This window comes from Sapajus apella, unplaced genomic scaffold, assembly GCF_009761245.1.
Source record: "Sapajus apella isolate SASKATOON/1434 unplaced genomic scaffold, GSC_monkey_1.0 scaffold15, whole genome shotgun sequence".
Taxonomy (NCBI): Eukaryota; Metazoa; Chordata; class Mammalia; order Primates; family Cebidae; genus Sapajus; species Sapajus apella.
In genome coordinates, this window is record NW_022436955.1 from 1,210,487 (window position 1) to 1,222,876 (window position 12,390).

The 12,390-nt window shown below is 54.9% G+C and overlaps 1 protein-coding gene across 5 annotated transcripts in view; it reads left to right on the plus strand.

Moving 5' to 3' along the window:
* Positions 1-4,806: 4,806 nt before the first annotated feature.
* CPNE2 (copine 2) overlaps positions 4,807-12,390 on the plus strand; it is a 55,987-nt gene continuing 48,403 nt past the window's right edge. For 4 of the 5 annotated variants that reach the window (XR_004270534.1, XM_032283954.1, XM_032283955.1 and 1 more), the window contains exon 1: positions 4,807-5,068. The gene's annotated coding sequence lies outside the window, so the exon portion shown is untranslated. The remainder of the gene's footprint in view (positions 5,069-12,390) is intronic. The other variant, XM_032283956.1, reaches the window with a different exon arrangement.

Below are 12,390 nucleotides of genomic sequence, written 5' to 3' on the forward strand. Positions count from 1 at the left end.
AAGGTCACACAGCGAGTATTCAGTGGGGCTCAGACTCTAACTCTGGAGCAAAAGGAAGGGGTGACCTTGAGGTGGTCTTGGACTGGAGAGTTAACTGGCCTATGGGTCTGTGTGTTCCCTGCAGAGAGAGGGGCCCTCAGGAAGGCAGGAGGGCCTGGTGCACCCGTCCTGGGCTCTGCTTCTGCCCCCAACCCTACCCTTCATGGTCAAGGCTAGGCCTGAGGACCTGTGGCCCCCACTAGAGCAGGACATGCACTCTGGGCACATCCAGAGCTTCCAGGAAGGACTTTTCAGTGGCTGGTTTGGTAAAGATCATCCCATCCGGGGCAAGGCTCAGGAAGTTCTAGGGGCTGCTGGTCTTCGCCCTGCCTCCCAGTCACCCAAGTAAAGCACCTCCCCCTTTGCCCTTGGAAGCCACACCTGGTGGCTCATCCCACACACACCCCAACCCTGCCCTAGCTGCCCAGAAAGAGACCTTTGCCCTGGAAAGGAAGGAACAGCAGAGGAGCTTTCCCCAGGGAACAAAGGCCAACTGGGGTCCCCTGGTTTAGGAGCCTGGGGCCAGAGGCATCAGTGGTCCTCACGGGACCCTTAGTCCTCCACGTGCCCCCCACACACATACATACACACACACACGCATACTCCAGCACAGAGTCAGAGCTGAGGGAGGTGTCTGGGGCTGCCTGGAGGGGATGGACAGGTCTGGGTATCCTGATCATAGAAAGGGACCATCCCTGCATCAGAGTGACCACAACCCCGGAACTTAAAAAAATAGCAATGACACACTAGCCCTGGTGTCAACACTTGCCTGGCACATTATAGTCTCGCTGAATTCTGCCTCATTGAATTCTCACAACCATCCCATAAAGCAAATACTAAGTCTATCCTGTTTTACAGAGAAGGAAAGCGAGGCCCAGAGGATTGAGTGATTTCACCCAGGCAGCCCCTGAGTGGCTGGAATTCAAACTCCTGGCCATGAGTCCATGCCTGAGGTTTGACCCTGGAGTCAGCCACACCTGCCTCTAATCAGGAGATCCTTGAGGGGTCCCTCAAGAATCCTGATATGTTTCTATATCAACCCCCTGTGGCAGATGGTATTTTCTAAAAACAACCATCACAAAATCTTCCACCCATATGCTCTTCCTACTATGTGACGGTGACACTCCTCTGTGACCACAACAGAGGTGACATTATGTAACTCCCAAGGCAAGGGCCTGAAACAGAGGAGGGCCTGAAACAGTGGCTCCTGGTTAGAATACAGTGGTGAGAGCATGGCTCACCACAGCCTCCACCTCTCAAGCAATCCTCCCACCTCAGCCTCCTGAGTAACTGGGACTACAGGCATGTACCTCCACACCTGGCTAATTTTTTTTTTTTGTAGAGATGGTGGGGTCTCACTATATCATTCAGGCTAGTCTCGAACGCCTTCCCTCAAGTGATCTGTCTGCCTCAGCCTCCCAAAGTGCTGGGAGGACCCAGGCAGGACCACACTCTACCTAGATAACGCTTCTACTTGCGTCTCTTGAAATGCTCACTCGTGGAGCTCTGGGCCATGCCACCAGGAAGCTCAGACTACGACGAATGGTCACAGGTAGGTATTCCAGCTGACAATTGAGGCCGCAGCTGACAGCCAGCACCCAGTGCCAGCCATATATTCGAGAAAGCCTTCTAGACAATTTCAACCACTACCACGATCTGACTGCCACCGTTGGGAAATGCTGCTCAAGACCTGCCCTCAATGAGGGCAGGACCTTCAGGTCCCCTGAGGACCCCCGGAAGTGTGAGGGATAAGTTTTAGGGAGATCTATGATGCAATATAAATAACTGGAACACCCCCCCTGCCCCACCACTCACACACCCCTAGCCCAGCCAGGTACCTGAATAGCTGGCGCTCCTTCAACGTGTCTTTCATTCACAAGCACACTGATGTGCCCAGACAACCCTGGGTATTGTGATCATTTGTCCAAACACCCAGATGGCAGGTGTTGACACACAAACCCTGACATAGGTCTATTTCAGGACCTTTGGGCCTCCTGCTGTGCACAGTGAGGTCTTCACCTGGGTAGGGAAAGACTTAGTTTAATATTTTGCAATCTTGGGTGTGGAATGAGGATAAAGTGTGTAAAATCAACCTGTGATGGATACTTGGCCTTAATCAACTGCCCTCAGGGCTCTCCGATCCCTGACCTTTTTTTTAAAGATAGCTTTATTGGGATATAATCCATACAGCATGACATTTGTCCTTTTAAAGTGTGTAAGTCAATGATTTTGAGTATGTCTACAGTTGTGCAACCATCACTATAAGCTAACTTCTTTTTTTGAGACAGGGTCTAGCTCTTTCACCCTGGCTGGAGTGCAGTGGCGAGATCACGGCTCACCACAGCCTCAACCTCCCAAGCAATCCTCCCACCTCAGCCTCCGGAGTAACTGGGACTACACGCGTGGGCCACCACACCTAATTTTTTTTTTTTTTGTAGAGATGGTGGAGTCTCACTGTGTTACTCAGGCTGGTCTTGAACTCCTTGCCTCCAGTGATCTGTCTGCCTCGGCCTCCCAAAGTGCTGAGATTACAGGCAGGACTGCACTCTGCCTAGAATCTAACTTTAGAACATTTTTTATCATCAGCCAAAGAAACCCTGTGCCAATAGCAGTAACTCCTCACTCTCCACTCTCAGGCTGACACAACCACAAATCTGCTTTGTCTCTCTGTGGATTTGTCTATTCTGGACATTTCATCTAAATGGAGCCATATACTATTGGTCTTTTGAGACTGGCTTCTTTCACTAGGCATAATATTTCCAAGTTTGTCCATATTGTATCATGTATCAATACTTCACACCTCTCTTTCTTTTGAGACAAAATCTTCCTCTGTCACCCAGGCTGGAGTGCGGTGGCGCCATCTTGGCTCACTGCAACCTCCACCTCTTGGGCTCAAGCCATGCTTCTGCCTTCCGAGTAGCTGGGATTATGGGTGCTTGCCACCACGTCTGGCTACTTTTTGTATTTCTAGTAGAGATGGGGTTTTGCCATATTGGCCAGGCTGGTCTCAAACTCCCGACGTCAAGTGATCGCCCACCTTGGCCTCCCAAAGTGCTGGGATTACAGGTGTGAGCCACCAGGACTGGCCAGTACTTCACACTTTTCTATGGCTGAAGAATATTCCATTGTGTGGATATACCATATTTTGTTTCTTCATTCATCAGTGGATGGACATTTGGGTGTTTTCCACTTTTTCGCTATTATGAATCATGCTGCTACATACATTTGTGTACACGTTTTTGTGTGGCCATATGTTTTCATTTCTCCTGGGTAGATAGCTAGGAGTGGAATTGCTGTGACCTCTGGCCTTAGCACTCTGCCCCCTTGGCTAGGGATCCACCATCTTCCCCAACAGGCCCAACTATCTCATCCTTCAAGTCCCTTCAAGGAAGCCTCGCTGACTCCCATGGCTGAGGTGCATCTTCTGTGCCACCCCACCTCCAACCTTTGTACATTTCATATGGTGATATGATTGCCTGGGTCCTGGCCTTGAGACCAGGTGACCAACTTGAGAGAGACTTTGGTTCACCACTGTCCATCCCAAGGCCTGGCTCTCCTGCTGCTGGAAGGAGAAAAGACTGATTCTGGGGCCAGAGCAATCAGGAAAGGCTTCCTGCAGGAAGTGGGGCTGGAGTTGGGTTAATAGGTTGGTTTGCTCCAGAGTTGGGCAGAGGACTTTGATGGCTTCGGTGGAAGAAAGGTGAGGACAGCTTGGAGAAAGGCAGGATGGATGGACGACAAACAGGCAGAGAACAAAGCTCAGAGCCCCAGGCTAAGTCTCTGCCCCTCTAAGGCTGCAAAGTGCCAGTGACTCAGACGTGGAAGGAGGCTCACCGGCTGCTGCAGGAGGCTCCCACATTAACCCTCACCTGCCTGGAATTGAAAAGCCACAATGGAAGCACTAGGCGTTAACCCTCAGCTGCCCAGTCCTTGAGTCCCAGGGCCAAGGGCTGTGGACATGGCTTTGAGACCCCCGGACGGCCCCGCCCCGCCCCCCAATCTGGTTACTTGAGGCTCAGCCTTCTGATGCTAGGTGGTGAACTTGCCCAGAGAGCACAAAAAACCGCGGAGTGGCCAGCGGCTTGAGCGCCCCGCGACAGACAAGTGTCCTAAGAATTGGTGCCTCTTCTAGGGAAAAGGAAGCCTGGGCTCCAAGGCCTTAAAGACTCGACTAATTTTCCGCACGGATGAGTAGCCCCAGGCCCCGTTCGCATCCGTCTCTATCTCACCGTGTGTCGTAGAAATATGCCATGTTTCCAATCTCTGGCGGCAAGAAGATGCCGAGCTTTTTTGCTATTAAAAAAGGCAAGAAAACACTGCAGTCCGAATCTTGCCCAATACATCCGAGAACCCAGCCTTGGATGTTGCCCCGAGGGCGCAGCGCCACTCCCATCAGTGCTGGGGGTCCAGGCGGCCCTGGGGCCCCACAGGCCCGGGCTGAGCCCTCCCCTCTGTTCCCGCGTCGTTGGCCCTGAGCGCATAGCGCTCGGAACTCGGAGGTGCCAGAGGCTTGGGCGAAGCAGGCCTGGGGAGGGCGCGAAGCGGCGGCGTTGCGATCCTCAGCCACCTGAGTCCCAGCCTGGAACCCTCGGATCCTACGGTTCGGGCCCCGAACGTTCGGGCCCCCTCGGTGCCAGGTGCCCCGAGTGCCGGGGCGCGCCGGGCTCGGGCTGGGAGGGGCGGACAGCGGGCGGGACAGCGCCCCCGCTCCGCCCGTGGGAGAGCGCGCGCCCCTCCAGGAAGCGCCCGCCTCGCCTCCTGCTTCCCTCCCCACTCCCCTCCTCGGCCGGAGGGAGGAGCCCGAGCCGCCGCCGCCGCCGCCGCCGCCCGCCCAGCCCGGGAGGAGGACCCGAACCGGAGCGGCTGGGAGCGCACGCGAGCGGGCCGTGGTCGCGAAGGCAGCGCCCTGAGCCCGTCCCGCGCCCGCGGGCCAGGCCGAGCAGAAGCAGCGCCCGGGCATGCTCGGGCGGCCCGGAGCGCGGGCAGCGGCAGCCGTGCGGTGAGGGCGGTGGCGTCCGCGGGACCCGCGGTGAGTGGGGCCCGGGCGGGCGGGGCAGTGCCCAAGTTCGGCTTTGGGGACGGGCTCCTGGCGCCAGCGGAGGGTTCCAAAGAAGCTGGGTTCCGCCCTCGGGGGCTGCGGCGCCCCAGCCCCCGCCGCCCTCGCGAACCCGGACTCCGGCGCTTCGGTGACTCAGCTCCGACCCGGCCACGCGGGGGCGCCCCGTCGACGCCCGGACTGCGGGGGAAGGGCGGGCGGGGTCCCCGGGGAGGAGGGCGCCCTCCGGGGTCGGAGCCCAGCTGCTTTGGGGACCGTCCCACCCGCCCGGAGGTGCCTGGAGGGCGTCCGGGAGGCGGAGTCCCGCCGCTGTGGCAACTGCTGAAGGCGTGAGGTCGCGCTGGCTCTAGGCGGGTGCGAGCCCCTCTCCGCACCCCTCTGCGCTCCTCCCATCCCTCACTACCCACCCCTTGCCCCAGGCAGCTGCAGGAGGGCCAGCTCCCAGCCCCGGAACGGGGAGCCCAGAGGGGGAGTAAGGCTGGGCAGCTTCCCAGAAGTCGGAGTGTGTTTGCAAACTAGTTTTTGCGAAAAAGCCGTCTGGCACCTGTGTGTTTTAAGGGGGTGTGGCGGGGGGCATGGAGAGAGCGGGCGAGCAAGGCCCTCTTTTATTCCCCGTGTCCCGCAGCGATGCTCCTCTGAAAATAGAGGGGTCTTACTCCTCTCTTCCCTGCTCTTCCCACCCCATCCCCCAGCCTTGCCCCCTTTCGTCCCCCAGTTGAAGAAGCTCTCCTATAAGGAAGGGGCTGCTTTCAAAGGGGCCTGTGGTTTGCCCAAGGTCACAGATGTTGCTGGCTCTGGCAGCCAATAGCGGGTTCATCTTGCATCTGAATCCCCTGCCCCGTATGTACTGGGGGAAGGGACAAGGGGTCTGGGAGAATGAGCTGAGCTGCCCTTTGTTTTATCTACCCTTAGTTTTTGCTCCCTTAGGGGTGTGCGCTGTCATCAAAGGGTGGGGGGCTGTTTCTGCACCTTGGGCATGCACAGCTTCAGAGACTGCAGGGAGCCCATGGTTTTGGGAAACAGGCAGTGAGCGCAGATTTTAATTCCTGGCAGCTCCAGCCTGCCTATGGACGGCCCTGATGGGGAGGCCTGGGAGACCTGGGTCTGAACCCCACCTATAACCAGCAGGGAACTTGGCCCAGACCCTCTGCCCCTTGGGTCATCATCTGTGAAATGGGTTAATGTTCCAGGGCCTGCCTCCTGGAGAATGAGCATGAGCATGAAGGCATGGTTTTATGGCATTCCCCCTGGCATGGGTCCCGGTGAGCTCTAGGTCCCGGTGAGCTGGATTGGGAGGGGTCATCCAGGCAGGTTCCTCCTTAAAAAAACCGGGAGGAAGGGCGACGTGGAGGCTTGGGTTCTTCCCTCGGCTGTCATTTCCTGTGTGCGTGCCTTGTCACCCCTTGGACTTGGGGTTTTTTCTGTCTGTAAAATGAGGCAAACTGTGTCATGACCCAGCTTACAGGGCAGCTCGGAGGCTGGAACTGGGGAACGGGAGCAGATGTTTTTGCAAGCAGGGAGCACTTCATGAGTGGCAAGTGTCATGTCTCTGGTGGTGTTCCAAGGGACACTCCCTCCCCTGGAATGTCATGAGAATTGAAAAGTGGGGCATAAGGGAAGAAGAAGGCCAAGAATGGTACCGCAGGTTCTAACAGTAAGGACAGTACCCCACCCGGTCCTCCTCCCAGCCCTCAGCTTCTGTATCTGTATAACTTTATATTCTTTTCAGGTAATTGTGTATTTCTGTAAAGGTAGGATTAAATTAGATTGCAGGGACTCAGGTGCCAGCACTTACTGGTACGAGGTAAGTGCCTGGTAACTCCCAGCTGGCAGTGCCATGGGAATATTAGGAAGCCTGATGTGAGTGACTGCATCCAGTTTTCCTTCTGGGATTATCTCAGGCCAGCTTGCTCCTCCCCCTCCTGTCAGGACTTCTGGGCTGTTCTAGGGGCAGGGACCTGGGGTGAATGAAAGAAGCCCAGGAGAGGTGGTAGGTCTGATCCAGGTGTCCCCATATCCCCCGCCACCTGGCTGGCCTCCCAGGGCTCTAAGGAGTGAAGAGAAAAAAGAGCATTCCCTAGTAATTTCCTCCCCCCTGTCAGAGCAGGGGGCATCATCGCCAGTCAGGGTCCCCATCTGAGAAGCCCTCAGCTCAGGGTCAGGGTGCCCCCAGCCTGATGGAGGTCTCTGTCCCTCTACCCTCCCCTGACTCTTATACACAGACGGCACTGGGGCTCCTGAGTCAGGAGCAAAACACCTCAAGGACCCAGCTCCTTCCCCCTTGCAGAATATGGCCTCAGAGAGTGGAGGTGGGATCTCCCCCAGGCCATAATGGACACGGTGTGGGCTCTGTGGGAGCCAGGAGGCCAGGTCTCCCTGTGATCTTGGCAGGCAGCTGCTAAAAAAGTCCACAATCACATGTCTCCCTACCTCCCTTTACAGAAGGGAGGATGTGGGGGTCCCACAGTGCCTGAGGACTGAGCCCAGGTTAGAGGCACCTCCTGGCTCCCTGCCCAGCGCCTTCTGCCCTCACTGGGCTGCCCGTCCTCAGTTCCCACTTTTGTGGGAGAGTCAAGAAGACTGCTGTTCCACATCCTGAAACATTTCTTTTTATTTAGTTTTTTATTTCTTTTAAGACAGGATCTTGCTCTGTTGTGGAGCATGCTGGCGTGATCTTGGCTCACTGCAATCTCCATCTCCTAGGTTCAGGCGATTCTTGTGCCTCAGCCTCCCGAGTAACTGGGATCAAAGGCACGCACCCAGCTATTTTTTGTATTTCTAGTAGAGATGGGGTTTTGCTATGTTGGTCAGGCTGGTCTTGAACTCCTGACCTCAGGTGATCCACCCACCTTGGTCTCCCAAAGTGCTGGGATTACAGGTGTGAGCCACTGTGCCCGCCCATAGAACATTTCTTTACTTGTCCTGGCCACACCTGCTCTGAGGTCTGTGATCAGACTGTAGTGAGATTGTGCCACCATCCCTCCTCACTACTGCATCTCCTGGTCGTATTTTTCTTGGGGCATTTGCCACTCTTAAAAAATCATCTTCTTTACTCATTGGTGCACTAGCTTATCTGCCTTCCTCCCCAAAGGGTGTCAGATCCACAAAAAGTCAAGATCAAACTGTTCCTCTTGCTTAGGGCCACGTCCCTGCACTTAGAACAGTGCCTAGCACATAGTAGGTGCTCAGTAAATCCTTGTGTGAGGAATGACTGCACCTGCCCCTCCTTGTAGCCTCCTGTTGAATGAGTCTGTGATGCTGAGTGATGGATCTGGGAGAATTATAAGCTTGCCCTCTTGAGTCTCTGGAGGGATCCCTGTCTCATCATACTGAGTGCTGAGGAGAGCATGGCCTTGCTGACATGACAGCTAGATTTCAAACTTGTAGTCTACAGAGCTATGGGAGAATCTAAGCCACCCAGTGTGTGCGGCTCAGCTGGCCCGTGGCAAACCAGAGTTCGAAACAAACCCGGAAGCTCAGCTCCCAGCATTCACTGCGCTCTTAAGATACACTTTTCTCAGGCTGGGGCACCAGAGGCATGTCTCTGAAAGACTGATGGGAGGGCCCAGCATGGTGGCTCACACCTGTAATCTGAGCACTTTGGGAGGCCAGGGTAGGCAGATCACTTGAACCCAGGAGTTCAAGACCAGCCTGGGCAACATGGCAAAAACCCGTCTTTACAAAAAAATGAAAAATAAACAAAATTAGCTGGCTGTGGTGGTGCATGCCTGTAGTCCCAGCTACTTGGGAGGCTGAGGTGGGAGGATTGCTTGAGCTCAGGAGTTTGAGGCTGCAGTGAGCCCCGACTGTGCCACTGTACCCCAACCTGGGTGACACAGTGAGATGAGACCCTGTCTCAAAAACAAAAAAAAGACTGTTGGGGTCCAACCAGAGGAGAGAGGGGTTAATTAGAAGAGTTGTCTTCTGGGAGCTGGGCATACTCCCTTCTGTGTCTTGGAGAGGGGACAGCCAGGGCACATTGGGCAGGTCACATACCCTCAGCTCCTGATGAGTCAAAAGCCTGGAGGGAGACAGCTTAGTTGCAGGGAGAATGGGCTCCTGAACTGCTAGGCGTGTCCCCACCACAGGGCCTTTGCACATGCTGGGAAACAGGTAGAGGAAACAGCATGTACAAAGGCCCTGTGGTTCAGGAGCCCATTCATTCATTTATTCAAAAATATTCACTGAGAGGCCAGGCGAGGTGGCTCATGCCTGTAATCCCAGCACTCTTGGAGGTTGAGGCAGGTGGATCACGAGGTCAGGAGTTTGAGACAGCCATGGTCAACATGGTGTAACCCTGTCTGTACTAAAAATACAAAAACTAGCGGGTGTGGTGGTGGGCACCTGTAATGCCAGCTACTCAGGAGGCTGAGGCAGGAGAATCGCTTGAACCCGGGAGGCGGAGGTTGCACTGAGCTGAGACCGCACCACTGCACTCCAGCCTGGGTGACAGAGTGAGACTTCATCTCAAAAAGAAAAAAGTTCACTGAATACCTGCTGGGCACCAGCTATGGCTGGGATACAGCCACGATAGAGAGAGACCCATGCCTTGCTCTCCTGGGGCTTCTGATCTATTAACATCCCAGCTCAAATTCGGCCTCCTCCGCTCCACCCCATCACAATCACTTCACCCTGTTTTATTCCCTTTATGGCATTTTCCACTCTCTGAGATTTCCTGCCTTTGTCATTTGCTCACCCCTCTGTTCCCCCAGCTCCATCCCGAACTCCCATGCCCAGAAATTGAGTGTGTCTTGATCATGGTTGCACCTCCAGAACACAGCAAAGTCCCTGGTCCAGAGGAGCTGCTTAAGAAACATCTGTTGAATGACCACATGGATGGCTGCGTGGTGAGGGAAGCCTTCCTGGAAGGTGGAGACCCAGAGTCACAGGTGAAAGAGGAATGGCATCTGTGCACAAGCCTCTTCAGTTTACAAGGTTTTCACTGCTACCTTAAGAGCATAAAGAAGAAAGTAGTGGTGAGAACTCTAGTTATCAGGAGCTCCATTTCCTGTATGAAGAAAGCGAGGCTAGAGAGGTTAGGGGACATGGCCCGGGTCCCATAGAGAATGGGTGACTTTCCCCAGCACACCTCAGTCCCTTAGGTGGGCAGGCAATGGCAGCAGGTGATGTCCCACCCAAGGGGACCTCACCTCCCCAGCCCCCAGTCTTTCAGTCCTAGGCAAGTCCACTTTCTCCCAGATACACAGCTTTCCCCATTCCATCCTCCATGGGAGTCCCCTGCCCTGGGAGCTTGGCCAGACCCACTCTCAATGTCCGCTAAGAACTCAGAGTCTCCCGCAAGCCAGAGTACTCCATGCCCATCCCCACACGGAGCTTCCTGGGAGGCTGGAGGGGAAGGAGCTGAGACCCAGGAGGGAAGAGTGGCAGGAAAGGACAGAGCCCAGTCCCTGGACTCATGGGGAGTACAGTGGAGGCTGCCTCTCAGCCTGCTGGGCCAGCCCCTATAAGTGACAGGAGACTTCCAGTGCAGGCTGAGCTGAATCTGGGGCCTGGTGGGGGGGGTCCCAAGGGAAGCCCCCTCCCCTGAGAGCCAGAGCTTAGCGATTAGGTGGACGCTACAGAGAATGGCCTCCCTCTGAATGTGATCTGGTAGAAGCTGGGGGTCCCCAGGGGGGCCTCAGGGCCAACCCCTGCTGCAGCCTTCTTGCCGTGCTGTCTGCATCTATATTTATCCCCGTAATGGCCTGGCTGCCTGTCGGAGTGTGGTGTCTTTGGAGCGCAGCAGCCGGTGCCATCGCTGCCGCGGTGAAGTGATTTGTGTCAAGGTGCCGCCCCCACCTGGTTGAGAGTGCCAGCCTGCTCCCCGGGGGCTGCCTGTCTCCTGGCAGAAGCCGGTGCAGCGGCGATGGGCAAGTGGCAAGGACCCCAGAGAATAAGCTTGTGGCTGGACCCCACCCACTGGAGCCAGGATGCAGGATGCTGGGGCGGCCAGCCTGTGGCCAGGGTTCCTGTGTGCCTGGAAAGTGGGGCCAGATAAACTCTAAAGTCTTTCAGCTCTGAGACTCAAAGAACTCATGACTCTGAAACCCCAGAATTCCCAAATTCTGGAATTCTGTGAATCTCTAGTCCTGGGCTTCTACAACTCCAAGATGCCATGGTCTCTCTTCCTCTCACCTTTTCACTCTTCCTCACTTTCAACGAACGTGTCAGGCTTCCCATTCTGTGCCTGTGGGTGTTGGGAACAACGAGATGAAAATAGAGTTTGGTTCCGTCTTTAAGCTCCAGTGAGGGTGACGCTTCCTAAGCCAATGGTTATAATAGGGTGATATTGTAAGTGATTCCCTCTCAAGGACCAGGGAATCGGGAAGGGCTTTGTAAAGGAATCCCTGGATTCTTGGTTTGTTTTTTCTTAAACCACATTGAAGCATCACATGCAAAATAGAGCAGACATTCTACACGGACCAATCAATGACTGCTCAGAGACTGACTCATCTGTGTCATCAGAACCCAGATCAGAAACAGACCAGCACCAAAGCCCCCGTCAGTAACACCCATCCACTTGTCCTACCGCTATCCTGACTTCCGGCAGCGTACTTTTGTCCATGTTTAAAGTCACCTAAGTGAAAGCATAGATGACATACTCCTTTCTGTCCGGCCCCCTTCACACAGCACGTGTGAGACCCATCTGTGTTATTGCTACCGAGTTCTTCCTTCAAGCTGGCTGTGTGTGGTCGACGGTGCGTTCATTCACCAGTCATGTCTCCCTTCTTCCGATGTTAAGGGTTTGGGTGGGGAGTTCCAATGTGGGGCTCTTACGATTAGCACTGCCATGAACATTCCTGCATACATCTTTCGGTGAATACCTGTGTTTACTTGGGGCACTAATATTTCTCCTAAGTGGTTGCTCCAATTTCTACTCCCTCTGGCAACCTGTGAGTGTGTTCCACATTGTTGTCAACACGTGGTATTATCAGCCTTTTAAAATTTTGGCCGTCCTGGGGGTGGGGATGGGTGCATAGTGCATTTTTTTTTCTTCCTGAGATAGAGTTTCACTCTGTCGCCCTGGCTGGAGTGCAGTGGCGGGATCTCAGCTCACTACAACCTCTGTCCCTCCCCAAACCTGTCTTCCCCCTCCCCACACCCATCTTCATCTCCTCCCCACCCCAAGTGATTCTCGTGCCTTAGCCTGCTGAGTAGCTGGGATTACAGGCATCTGCCATGCGTAATTTTTATGGGTTTTTATGTGTTTTTGTTTTGTTTTGTTTTTTTGAGACCGAGTCTTACCCTGTAGCCAGGCTGAAGTGCAGGCGCAATCTTGGCTCACTGCAACCTCC